This window comes from Cervus canadensis, chromosome 13 (genome assembly GCF_019320065.1).
Source record: "Cervus canadensis isolate Bull #8, Minnesota chromosome 13, ASM1932006v1, whole genome shotgun sequence".
NCBI lineage: Eukaryota > Metazoa > Chordata > Mammalia > Artiodactyla > Cervidae > Cervus > Cervus canadensis.
Genome location: NC_057398.1, coordinates 74,881,243 through 74,894,595, shown reverse-complemented (window position 1 = coordinate 74,894,595; position 13,353 = coordinate 74,881,243). Strand labels below are relative to the sequence as shown.

At 41.3% G+C, this 13,353-nt stretch overlaps 1 pseudogene; it reads right to left on the bottom strand.

The window, feature by feature from the left end:
* Window positions 1-6,207: 6,207 nt before the first annotated feature.
* LOC122451775 lies at window positions 6,208-6,467 on the bottom strand (annotated as a pseudogene).
* Window positions 6,468-13,353: the final 6,886 nt, after the last annotated feature.

Genomic DNA, 13,353 nt, shown 5'->3' with positions numbered 1-13,353 from the left:
CCACTGATCCCTGCATTGTGCAGAGTTCCAGCGGGCCCACACAGCCCCCGAAACAATGGCTCACTTCCTCCCAGGAAGCCACAGACCCGAGCCAGTCTCCTGGGCTCGCCCACGTGCTCTGGCCAAGTCATTGTCTTCAAGTCGGACGGGTCCAGCCATTCCCATGACCAGCGTAATTGTATCCTCTTTGCCGTCCAAAAGTAGGAGGGAAATACGGGGCTGGGGGGCAGAGAGCCATAACTCCCTTAAGCATGCTATGGCCCAAATCCCCACAGCCTCTGGCCAGGAGGTCTGTGGTCCCCACTGCCTACCTGAATTCATGCTTTAGCCTTTCCCTGGAACAGGGGTTTAAGTAAGACTCTAGAAACAAATGCAGGGCAGGAGCCCTAGCCAAGCTTCCCAACCCTCCTGGCACCTTTTTACATATTTAGCTAGGATTGTTTCCTATGTCCCCAAATGGTTTGTATATATATCTCCCCCGGGGAGGGCAGGGTCCATGAATATTGTAAGCAGCAAGGTTATCCTGTCTTCCAGAGGGTCATTCTCTTGGTGGGGAGGAACAGCTCAGGCTGTTCTTTCACAAGTGATTCCTACAGATCACCAGTGGTGCCCTAAGACACAATCACTGCCAACCTGGATTGTTTTAAACACTTCTATTTGGGATTTCCTAGGTAGAATGATGTCTCAGGGACAGGAGAGGACCTGGGACAGAGGGAGCTAGGATCTGAAAAGAGGATGAGACTCAGGTGGGGAAGAGACCGAGAAGCCTAGGTCAGGAACTTCATATGCAGGCCAGAAAGCCTGGCCCTCATGGTCCACAGGATAAGAAGTGTTGAGGTTTGGAGGCAGAGGTGCCAGAGACTCTGTGTGCAATCTCTTACCCTTGCCAAGACACGGAAGAGCTGGTGAGGCTGACGTGGTTAGTCGAGGGCCAACTTTGCCTCAGCTGAACATAGTTTGCTAAGACTCTTCAGCTTTGGCCCCAAGCCCTTACCTGGGAAGAAACATACCACTTACCCTTAAAGCCAGATGGTTTGGGGTACAGGAGGTTCTGGATTGTGGAGGTGGATGAGCAAAGGCCTGGCTGGAGGTGACAGGTGGAGAGGACCTGCTGGGAAAGAAATCTTTCCCAGAGAAAGGAGTCACCATTGTGGGATGGCTTTGGGGTAAAGATGTTGGCAATACACTGAAGGGAATGGGAAGATGGAGACTGAGATCAGCCTCAAACTCCACTCCTTCAATGTAGAATTTGGCCAACATTTCCTTTTTTCTTTTTGTTTTTTTATTTTTTTCCTTTTTTCTTTTTAAATTAATTGTATTGAGGTATAATTTACTGAAGGTAAAACATACCATTTTTAACTGCACAGTTCAATGCGTTTTGACAAATTTTTAAACCTGTGTGACCACCGCCACAATTAAGATATAGAACACTTCGGTTTTCCCCAAAAGGTTCCCTCCAACTACTGACCTCAGGCAACAACTGACTTCTTTTCTGTCACTGTAGACTAGCTTTGCAAATTTAAGATTTTCATGTAAACAAAACCATGGAGCATGGTCTCTTGTGCCTGGCTTTTCCCAGTTGTTGCATGAACCTGTAGTTTCTCTTTTCATTGCTGAGTAGTATTTCATTGTGTGACTTTACCACAGTTTATTTATTTATGCTTGTTCACGGATATCTGGATTATTTCCAGTTTGGGGCTGTTATGAATAAAATTTCCTTCAACATTAGTATAAAAGTCTTTGTGGGTATATATTTTCATTTCTCTTGGGTAGTGAATTGGGTATATCCAGCAGGGTCATATAGTAAGTGTATGTTAATTTTATGAGAAATTGTCAAAATCTTTTCCAAAGTGGTGATAGCATTTTATGTGCCCATCAACAACATGAATGTTCCAGTTGCTCTGCATCGTTGCTCACACTGCATTGTTCATCTTTTTTCTTTTAGTCATTCCAATGGGAGTGTAATAAAATCTCACTGCATTTTTCATTTCCATTTCCTTGATGACTAATGATGTTGAGTGTGCCTTATTGGCCATTCATAGATTTTCCTCAGTGAAGTGATTGTTCAAATATTGAAGTGATTGTTCAAAAAAATTTGTCCATTTTTTAAAAATTGGGTTGTTTGCCTTCTTATTGAAACATATGAGTTCTTTACATATTCTGAAAACAAGACCTTTGTCAGCTACATGTATTGTAAATACTTTTTTCAATAGCATTTACTTCCTTTTTTGGCCTATGACTTCCTTGTTTGTTTTCCAAAAGTGTCCTTGGAAGAGCAGAGGTTTCTAATTTCAGTGGAGTCAAATTTACTCTTTCTTTTTTTATGTTCTTAGAAATCTTTAATAACTCTAAGGTCACAAAGATTTTCTTTTATGTTTTATTTTAGAATTTTTATTATTATCCCTTTTATGTTGAGGTCTAGGACCTATTCTAGTTTGGTTTTTTTGTTTGTTTGTTTGTTTTGTTTTTTATTTTTATTCTAGTGTGTTATCAGGTTGTGGTCAAGGTATATTTTTTTCCATGAGACTATACAGTTGTTCTGGGCTTCCCTGGTGACTCAGACAGTAAACCATTTGCCTGTGATGCAGGAGACCAGAGTTTGATTCCTGGGTCGGGAAGTTCCCCCGGAGCAGGAAATGGCACCTGGAGAATTCCATGGACAGAGGAGCCTGGTGGGCTATGGGCTATGCATGGGGTTGTAAAGAGTTGGATATGACTGAGCGACTAACACAACAACAGAAAGTTGGTCTAGCTTCATTTGTTGAAAAGATACCCTTTCCTCTTTAAATTATTGTGGCCCTTTTGTCAAAATCAATTGACAAAATATGTGTATATCTATTTATGGACTATCTATATGTCCGTCTTTACACCAATACCACACTGACTTCATTACTATGGTGTTAGAGTATGTCTTGAAGTCAAGTAATATATCCTACTTTGCTCTTCTTTTTCAAGATAGTTTTGAATATTCCAGGTCCTTTGAATTTCCATGTATATTTTAAAGTCATGTTCTCATTTTATTGTTGTTTTTTAAAATTTTTATTTACTTATTTTTGGCTATGATGGGTCTCTGTTGCTGCACTCAGGCTTTCTCTAGTTGTGGTAAGCAGAGGCTACTCTTTTTTTTTTTTTTTTTTAGTTGGAGGCTAATTACTTTACAATATTGTAGTGGTTTTTGTCATACATTGACATGAATCAGCCATGGATTTACATGTGTTCCCCATCCTGATCCTCCCTCCCGAGGCTACTCTTCATTGCAGTTATGTGGGCATCTCATTGTGGTGGCTTCTCTTGTGGACTCTAGGGCACCCGGTCTTCAGTAGTCATGGTGCATGGTCTTAGTTGCCCCACAACATGTGGAATCTTCCCAGAGTAGGGATTGAACTTGTGTCCCCCACATTGGCAGGCGATTCTTAACCCCTGGACCACCAGGGAGGTCCCTCCATGTAAATTTTAGAATAAGCTTGTCAGTTTCTGCAAAAATTACTGGATGGTTATCTTAGTCCCTTGGCTTGCTATAACAGAATACCATAGGCTTAAACAACAGAAATTTATTTCTCAGTTCCGGAAGCTGGGCAGTCCAAGATCAGCAGACTAGCAGATTCAGCATCTGGTGAGAGCCTGCTTCCTGGTTCATAGATGCCATCTTCTCATTGTGTCCTAACATAGCAGAAAGGGCAAGAGTTCTTTCTGGGAGTTTCTTATAAGGACACTAAACCCTTTTGTGAAGGCTCTGCCCTCATGACCTAATCACCTCCCAAAGACCTCACCTCCTAATGGGATTAGGGTTTCAACACACAAGTTTGGAGAGGGGGGACACATTCAGTTCATAGCAGTGATTTTGATTGGTATTGCGTAGACTCTATAGGTTGATCTGGGAAGCATTAATGTTTTTACAATACTGAGTCTCCCCATCCATGACAATTGTGTATCTCTTCGTTTAGATCTTTTAACTTCTCAGCAATGTTTTATAGTTTTCCATGTAAATGTCTTAGACAACTTTCATTAAACTGATCTCTAGGTATTACATGTTTGTTGATGCTACTGCAAAGGGTATCTTTTCATTTTATATTCCAATAGTTTGTTACAGGTATATAGAAATATGACTTATTTTTGTATTCTGATCTTATATTCTGCAACTCTGATCAACTGACTTATTAGTTCTAACAATTTTTGGTAAATTCGTTAGTTTTTCACACACATATCATTTTAATTGTGAATAAAGTCAGTTTTATTTCTTCTTTTACACTTTTTATGCCCTGTACGCCTGAACTATCCCACTTGGTCCTGTGTGTTATCCTTTTTTATATCACTGGGTTCTATCTGCAAAAATTTTGTTAAGGCTTTGTGTCTATGTTCAAGAGATATTACTCTGTAGTTTTCTTTCCTTGTAATATCTTTTATTGTGGCATCATGGTAATTCTGGACTCATGAAATGAGTTGGGAAATGTTTCTTTTCCCTCTGTTTTCTGAAACAATTAATGTATTATTAGTATTATTTCACCCTTAAATAATTGATAGAATTTTATCAGTTTCTTAAAAAATTATGAACTCAAGTCTTTAATAGATAGAGGGTTACTCAGATTTTCTATATCTTCTTGGGCCAGTTTTTCTAATGTGTATTTCAAGTAATTTGTTCATTTTATGTAACTTGCTAAATTTTTTCTAAAAAGTTGATAATAATACTCTTTTATCCTTTTAATATCTATAGAATTTGAAGTGATGAGCCCTCCCTTTCATCCTGATGTTGATATTTTTGTGTGTCTTCCCTTTTTTTTAAGTGTGTCTTTCCCCCTTTTTTTTTTTTTTTAATCAATCTAGCTAGGAGTTTATCAATTATATTGATCTTTTCAAAGAACCAGGCTTTGCTTTCATTGATTTTCTTTATTGTCGGTCTGTTTCTTATTTCACTAATTTCCACTCTTATCTTTATTATCTTCTTTCCAACATTGCTTTTTGAAGGTCCTAGAAGAGCATAAGTTCCCACTCCCATCTTCAATCATAAGATGTCTGAATGGAAAGGGATTTTAGTCATAAACTTGTCCAGCCCCTTCAATTTTATTGGTGAACAGAAATTTGAGGGGGTAGTAATTTTCCTCAGGCCACTTAGTTTTCTTCCAAGGCCAACTCATTTATTCATTTGCTTATTCATTCCTTCATTAATATATTCTTTTTAAAATTTTTAAAGCCTTTGTTGAATTTATTATAATATTGCTTTAGTTTTTGGCTGCAAGGTGTGTGGGATCCTAGTTCTTCAACCAGGGATCCTGCCTTGGATCCTGCCTTGCTTGGAAGGTGAAGTCTTAACCACTGGATCACCAGGGAAATCCCCATTAATATATTCTTATTCAGGACTTCCCTGGTGGTCTAGTGGTTAAGAATCTGCCTCCCAAAGCAAAGGACACAGGTTTGATCCCTGGTCCTGGAAGATTCCACATGCTGAGGGGCAACTAAGCCCACGCACCACTATGACTGAGCCGGTGTGCCTAGAGCCCATGCTCTGCAACAACAGACGCCACTGCAGTGAGGAGCCTCTGTGCCACAACTAGAGAAAGCCCGCACGCAGCAACAAAGACCCAGTGCAGCCATAAAGAAAGAAATTTTTAGAATAAACATATCACTCCTTGTAAGTAAAAATCAAATATATATATATATATGTATATATATATTCTTACTCATTCATGTAAAATATATTTGTTGATCTTGTACTATAAGTTAGAGACTGTTCTGTTCTAAGAACAAAGTTGAATAAGTCCATCTCTAGGTTCAAAAATCTCCCAGCCTAATGATGCAGATAACAAGTAATCAGACAATTACAATACATTGCCAAATGCCATAACAGAGGTGTTCTCAGGGTGCCACGGATGGCTTATATGAACATAAGGGTGGAGGTTGGGGTTGGTCAGTAAAGACTTCAGACAAGACACAAAGGCAGGAGGAAAAGAGGATGACTGAGGATGAGATGGTTGGATGGCATCACCAACTCAATGGACATGAGTTTGATCAAGCTCCCGGAGATGGTGAAGGACAGGGAAGCCGGGCGAGCTGCAGTCCATGGGGTTGCAAAGCGTCGAACATGACTGAGCAACTGAACAAATATATGTAATTGAGTTTATTTTAAGAAAGATATAGAAGGGGGTTAGAGAAAGAAAAGAGGTGGAGTCAAATGAATAAGGGTTTTCATACTTGGCCTCCTATCCAAAGGCCTCAGGAGCTCTGCCATGGATCTGCCCGATTCTTTCACATCAAGAAGTTAATCTTGTGAGCCATTCCCATGTTGTAGATTCACTGTCAAGTTTCATCACTTTCTATCTCTTATAGCAAGGCTTCTCCTAATACTGCCATTGATTTATATCCTCAATGAGCCCATCCATGGTAAGGATTCTGTTTAGGGTCCTGTATGCACCTTCCACATTCCCTTCCTGTGCCATCATAGTCCTGGTAATGAACTTCAGATGTTTTGCCATGACCCTTGGAGTTAAGTCTCTAGTCTATAGGACCCCTTAGTACCTAGCCAACTGGAAGCCCAGACAAGACTAAAAGGATTCACCAGGCAAAATAACTCTTCTTTGCTTCAGAAGAAGCTTTGTGAATACACTAAATATTTGTTTTAAATAAGGCAAATAGAAAGCAATGCAAATCTCAATAAGCAGTCATCAATTAATTACCTAATTTTGTGTCTAGTCATGACAGGAGGTTTGGGAGAATAAAAATTATGTATTCAATCATGATTGAAGCAGATGATTCAATTATGCTTTTCAGAGGATAAATATTCTCTCAGATTCTCATTTACATTCTGACTTCCTTTTTTGCAGGTGGCTGATCCCCTCCAGAGAAGGTAAATATATGTAGAAGCTGTGGCATTATCTTACTAGTATTGACATCTTATTATCTCCTTACCTATTGCTGCACAAAAAATCACCCCCAAACTTTGCATCTCAAAATACTAAACAGTATTACCTCACACAGTTTCTGAATTTTAGGAATCCAGGTGTGCTTAGCTGAGTGATTCTGGCTCAGATTCTCTTAGGAGATCTCTTCGGAAGTTATCAGCCAGAGCTATAAGTCTCTGAAGACTTGACTGGGCTGAAGGGTTGGCTTCTAAGTTCCCTCACATGCCTGCTGGTAAGAGGCTTGGTTCCTTACCACATGGGCCTTTCCAAAATGCTGCTTGACATGGTAAGTGACTTCTCTCAGAGTGAATGATCCAAATGCCAGTCTGTTATGACATGATCTCCAAATTATATATTGTCACTTCTTCCTTAATCTGACCATCAGAAATGAGTCACTAAGTCCAGCTCAGCTCACACTCAATGGAAAGGAATTACAATAGGACAAGGGCATGCAGGCCTAGAGATGGGGATCATTGGGAATCCATCTTGGAGACTTACTCCCACAGATACCCTCACAGACTGACTATAATTTTAAGGATTTGGAAACTTAGTGACATTGAGAATGAAATGGCCAATTCACTTTTGTCTTATTTGTCACATAGAACCTAATTCTTAGAAATGAAATTATTTTATAAATCTCCTCTTTATAGTATTATACTATTACATCCTAAAATAAAACAAAATAGGAGTTTAGGGCCAAGATGGTGGCATAGAAAGACCTTGAGCTCACCTCCTCCCACGGGTACACCAAAATTACCACTATTTAAAGAGAAACAATTGATGAGAAGAAGTGGAGGACTAGCAGAAAACAGCTTCTGCAACTAAAGAGATAAAGAAGAACCACAACATGATGGGTAGGGGGGCAGAGATGTGGTATCATCAAGACCCATACCTCAGGGTCACATACAGGAGGATGATCATAATTGCAGAGGTTCCCCCTGAGGAGTGAGTGATCTGAGCCCCACATCAGGCTCTCCAGTCTTGGGGTTTCCTGAACCAGGAGGATGAGCCCCCAGAATGTTTGGTATTAAAGGTCAATGGGACTCGTTTTGGGGGAGAGCCAGGGGACTGTGGAAAAGGAAAACTTCACTCTTAAAGGGCACACACAAAATCTCACCTGCTCTGGGACCCAGGGCAGAAGCAGTGAGTGAAAGGAACTGATCAGACACACCTGCTGATCTTGCAAAGCCTCCTGGAGAGGCAGGAGGAAACTGGAGCTCAACCTGAGGACAAAGACACTGGCAATAGCCATTTTGGGGAGTTCATTCCACCATGAGGACACTGGCTCTTATAAGTGCCACTTTGGGATCCTCCCTCTAGCCTACTAGGGCTGGGATTCAGCCCTGCCCACCACCCTATGGGCCCCAGTCCTGGGATGTTTTAGGTCATGCAAATGCCTGGGCAGACTCACAGCCCCACCTACAACAGACCTAACACCGAAAGACCCCTGAGCCTGCAGCAGCACTGAGACGGCCCCAGGGCCGGCCAGCCCCAAATGCCAGTGCACTGGCTCTAGTCCTGGGACCCTCAGGTCCTACAGCCAGAGACCCCCCGGACCCAGCCTTACTCTTCAGTGGAGAGCCACCAGCCCTGGGGTCCCATGGACCCTGGCTCTACCCATCAGCAGCAGAAACCAGCCCTAGGACTGCGACAGCTCTGCAGCTTCCCAAACCAGGATGCAGCCCACCCACAAGCAGGCCAGCACCAACTCCAGACTGTAGACTCCAGCCCCACTCACCAGCAGGCCAACACCCCAGACCCTGCAGTCAGCCAGGTCAGGAACTGGCCCTGCCTACCAGCAGATTGACACTAGATCTGGGACCCTCAGCACTCACAACCTTCTACTGCAGAGCCCAGCTCTATGCACCAGTGGGCCAGCACCAGCCCCAGGGCCCTTCAAGGCCCTGCAGCTAACAGCCCCGTGACCTGGCCCTGCCAAACAGTGGCCTGCAGGCTCTGCACAAAACAGGCCTTGGCAACCAACAAGACTAGGGTCCAGCCATGCTTATCAAATGGCCCATAGTAGTCAGCCAGACACCACAGGAAGACCTATGCAGCACAAACACGGGGTACCCCTAGGACATACAGCTCTGGTGACCATAAGGGAGAGCACTGCTGGGACACGTAGGATCTTCAAAAGGCCATTTCTCCAAAGCTGAGAAATGTAACCAACCTACCAGATACATAGAAATAAAAATAGCAAATTAGAGGTGACAGAGGAATATTTTCCAAATGAAAGAACAAGATAAAACCCCAGAAGAAGAACTAAGTATAGTGGAAATAGCAATCTACTCAATAGACAGTTTGAGGTAATGATCACAAAGATGTTCAAAGAACTTGGGAGAGAATGGATGAAGATGAACAGAGTGAGAAGTTAGAAGTTTTTAACAGTTAGAAAATATAAAAAGAACCAAACAGAGATGAAGAATACAACAAATGAAATTAAAAATACAAGACTTCCCTGGTGGTCCCATGGTTAAGAGTCTGCCTTCCAGTGCAAGGGACAGAGGTTCCATCCCTGGTCTGGGAACAAAGATCCCACATGCCAGAGGGCATCTAAGCCTGCACCTCAACTATTGAGCTCATCCTGCATGCCACAGCTAAGACCCGATGCAACCAAGTAAATAAACAAACAAATATTTTTTTAAAATACACTGGAAGGAATCAACAGTAGATTAAATGATACAGAGGAACATATCAACAAGCTGGAAGACACAATAGTGGAAATCATTGAAGCTGAAGACAAAAAAGAAAAAAGAATAAAAAGAAATGAGGAGAGTTTAAGACACCTCTGGAACAACATCATGCAAATTTACATTCACATTACAGGGATCCCAGCAAGAGAAGAGAGAGAGAAAGGCTCAGAGAGCATATCTGAAGACATAATAGCTGAACTTCCCTAATTCAGGAAAAGAAACAGATATCCAGGTCTAGGAAGACACACAGTGTCTCAAATAGCATCAGAGGACCACACCAAGACACACCATAATTAAAGTGAAAAAAAAAAAGATAAAAGAGAATATTAAATGTGGCAAGAGAAAAGCAACAAGTTACATACAAGGGTGACTATCAGGTGACCTTTTAGCAGAAATTCTGCAGGCCAGAAGGGAGTGTTCAAGAAACATAAAACTTACAAATGGAACATCTCATTGGTAAAGGTTAATATACAGTAAATGGAGTAAATCAGCCATGTATAAAGCTAGTAGGAGAGTTAAAAGACAAATGCAGTAAAATCAGCAATAAGTAATTAAGGGATACACAAAACAAAAAGATATAAAAAGTGATGTCAAAAACATTAAATGTGATGAGTGTGGGAGGGGTAAAAATACAGAGTTGTTGAAATGCATTTGAATTTAAGAGATTAGCAACTTAAAATAATCACACACACATGCATATATATAGATTGCTATGTACAGTGTGGGGAATATGTTGCATAGCTATATCCTATCTTTGTATAGTGACATATCATAACTAGACTTGTTGTGGTGATCATTTTGAAATGTACATTTGAAATGTTAAATCATTATGTGTTTCACAGGAACTAACATAGTACTGAAGGTTAATTAAACTTCAAAAAAAAAAAAAAAACAGGGGCAGAGAATGCACTGAGAGATTGACATTGACATATGTACATTACTGGGCTCCCAGGTGCCACTAGTCGTAAAGAACCTGCATGCCAATGCAGGAGACTCGGGAGATGTAGGTTCGATCCCTGGGTCAGGAAGATCCCCTGGAGGAGGGCGTGGCAACCCACTCCAGTATTCTTGCCTGGAGAATCTCACGGACAGAGGAGCCGGATGGGCTATAGTCCATAGGGTCGCAAAGAGTTGCACACGACTGAAGTGACTTCGCATGCACGCACATATGCACACTACTATATATAAAACAGAAAACTAATAAGAACATACTGTACGGGAACTTCCTTGATGGCTCAGTAGTAAGGAATCTGCCTGCAGTGCAGGAGACTGAGAATCTGCATGCTCCACCCCTGGGGAAGAACCATCCCCTGGAGGAGAAAATGGCAACCCACTCCAGCATTCTTGCCTAAAAAAATCCCATGAACGGAGGTATCATAGCACAGGGAACTTGACCAAATATTCTTTAATGGCCTATATGAGAAAATAATCTAAAAAAACAGTGAATATATGTATATGAGTACTTTGCTGTACATCTAAGATAACATTGTAAATCAACTGTACTCCAATAAAAAAAAATGTTTTAAAGTAAGCAAATTCATATGAAAAGAGGTCAGATTTGTGGTTACCAAGGCTTCCCTTGTAGCTCAGTCAGTAAAGAGTCTGCCTGCAATGCAGGAGATCTGGGTTCGATCCCTGGGTGGGAAAGATCCCCTGGAGAAGGAAATGGCAATCCACTCCAGAGTTCTTGCCTGGAGAATCCCATGGACAGAGGAGCCTGGCGGGCTACAGTCTACAGGAGGTCTCAAGAGTCGGACACAACTGAGCGACTAAGCACACATACACACACAAAGGCAGGGGTAGCTGGAGGGAGAACAGAATGAAAGTAGTCAAAAGGTATGAACTTTCACTTATAAGATCAATAAATAGGATGGATGTAGTGTACAGCATGATAAATGCATCCAGAATTGCTGTATGTGACATATGAAATTATTAAGAGTAAACCCTAAAAGCTCTCATCACAAGAAAAAATATATATATTTTTCTGTTTTTTTAATTTTGTATCTAAAGGAGATGTTGGATGTTCACTAAACTTTGTGGCAATCATTTCATGACATATGTAAGCCAAATCATCATGCTGTACATCTTAAATGTATAAGGGCTGTATGTCAATTGTATCTCAATAATACTGGAAGGGAAAAAAAAAGTAGTAAGAGTTTTTACTGAGAACCCTGTCCAGTTCTGTGTTGGGAGAGCTACCTTAGATACTTATCTATAGAGAACGACCTATCAGGAGGCAACTTCAAGGAATGTTTTGGAAGGCTGTAACTATTATCCTTTGTTGGTTTAGAATTATGCAGGATTATGACTCAATTTGTTTATTGTAAGGGCTGAAGACAGACGAGAGTGGGCATGAGGGGTATATGGACTGAATGTTTGTGTCTTCCCCGAATCCAAGGTGAAGCCCTAACTGCTCAGTGTGATGGCATCTTGATAGGAGACCTTTGGAAGGTAATTAGGTCTAGAATAGATGAGATCATGAGGGTAGGGCCCCCATGATGGGAATTAGTGTTCTTATAAGAAGAGATGAGAGTTCTCTCTCTTCACCAAGTTCAGATAGAGGAAGAATTCAACAGCTTTCAAGCCAGGGAGAGAGTTTTCATCAGGAATTCAATCATCTGGCACCTAGATGTTGGACTTCCAGTCTCCAAAACCGTGAGAAGTGAATTTCTGTTGTTTAGGCCACCCAGTCTATGGCATCTTGTTACAGTAGCTCAAGCAAACAATTATAAGGGGTTATTGTCATCTGATTGAGTAGAGGCAAGACTAAATTCACAGTGTTAGGATTCTACTGAACTTTCAGTGGTGGAAGAATCTGCAGGCTTTCACAGAAGCCTCTGTCTGCAGAGAGGCGGGCTGATGGCAGGGAGTTCCAACAGCTGAGGAAGTAACTGAAAACGTGATTAGGGAGCACAAAAGTAAACATTTTAAGGGCCAACTTGGACTTCTAAGCCAACAGTAGAAAATCTGGAGAGGAATCACATTGCTGGTTGGAGGGGTGGGATCAGTATAGTCATTGATGTAGATTCCTCTAATCAAAAATTGTTTTTAACAGAAGAGGTTCTTCTGTTTGCATAAATCATTTTGTCATGAAAAAGATTTTAAAAGTGGGAACAAGAGCAAAGACCTAGCTTACTTTTCCAGATTCAAGAGAAGAAGATGCAGCCAGGAGGCTTGTATAATCATAAAATGCAGCAGCTCATCCACCTTCATGCACCTGGTGACAAGGAAAGGTTCTCTTTCTAACCTACAGGAGCAACCCAGCAGGGATATATCTAACTCTTCTCTGAAACTGCTCAGAAGAACATCATTCTGGGCTCACCTCAAGAGAAGGGAAAGTTTGGGGGGAGATGTACATGCTAAAGAGAACTGATTCAGCTGCTATAACAAAGGCCAATGTCACAGTGGCTTACCCAACATTATCAGTTTATTAGTGTCTCCTGTAATTGTTCAAAACTAAGTTGTATAGAGCTTCATGGGGGCTCTGTAGTATCAGAGTATTCTTTTTTAATGCCCCAAATCATGGCCTGAAACACCTAATACAATTCCTGCCACTATATGCACATTCTAGCCAGGAAAAGGGAGAAAGAATGGACAGAGTACATCCTTTCTTGTTAAAAACATAACCAGGGAGTTGCATGCATTATTAATACTTTGTGTAGGTGTTACAGGGCAGAACCAGGAAGCTGTATTATCACTTCTGCTTACGTCCCATAGGGTAGAACCTAGGCACATGGCCATGTTTAGCTTCAAGAGAGGCTAGG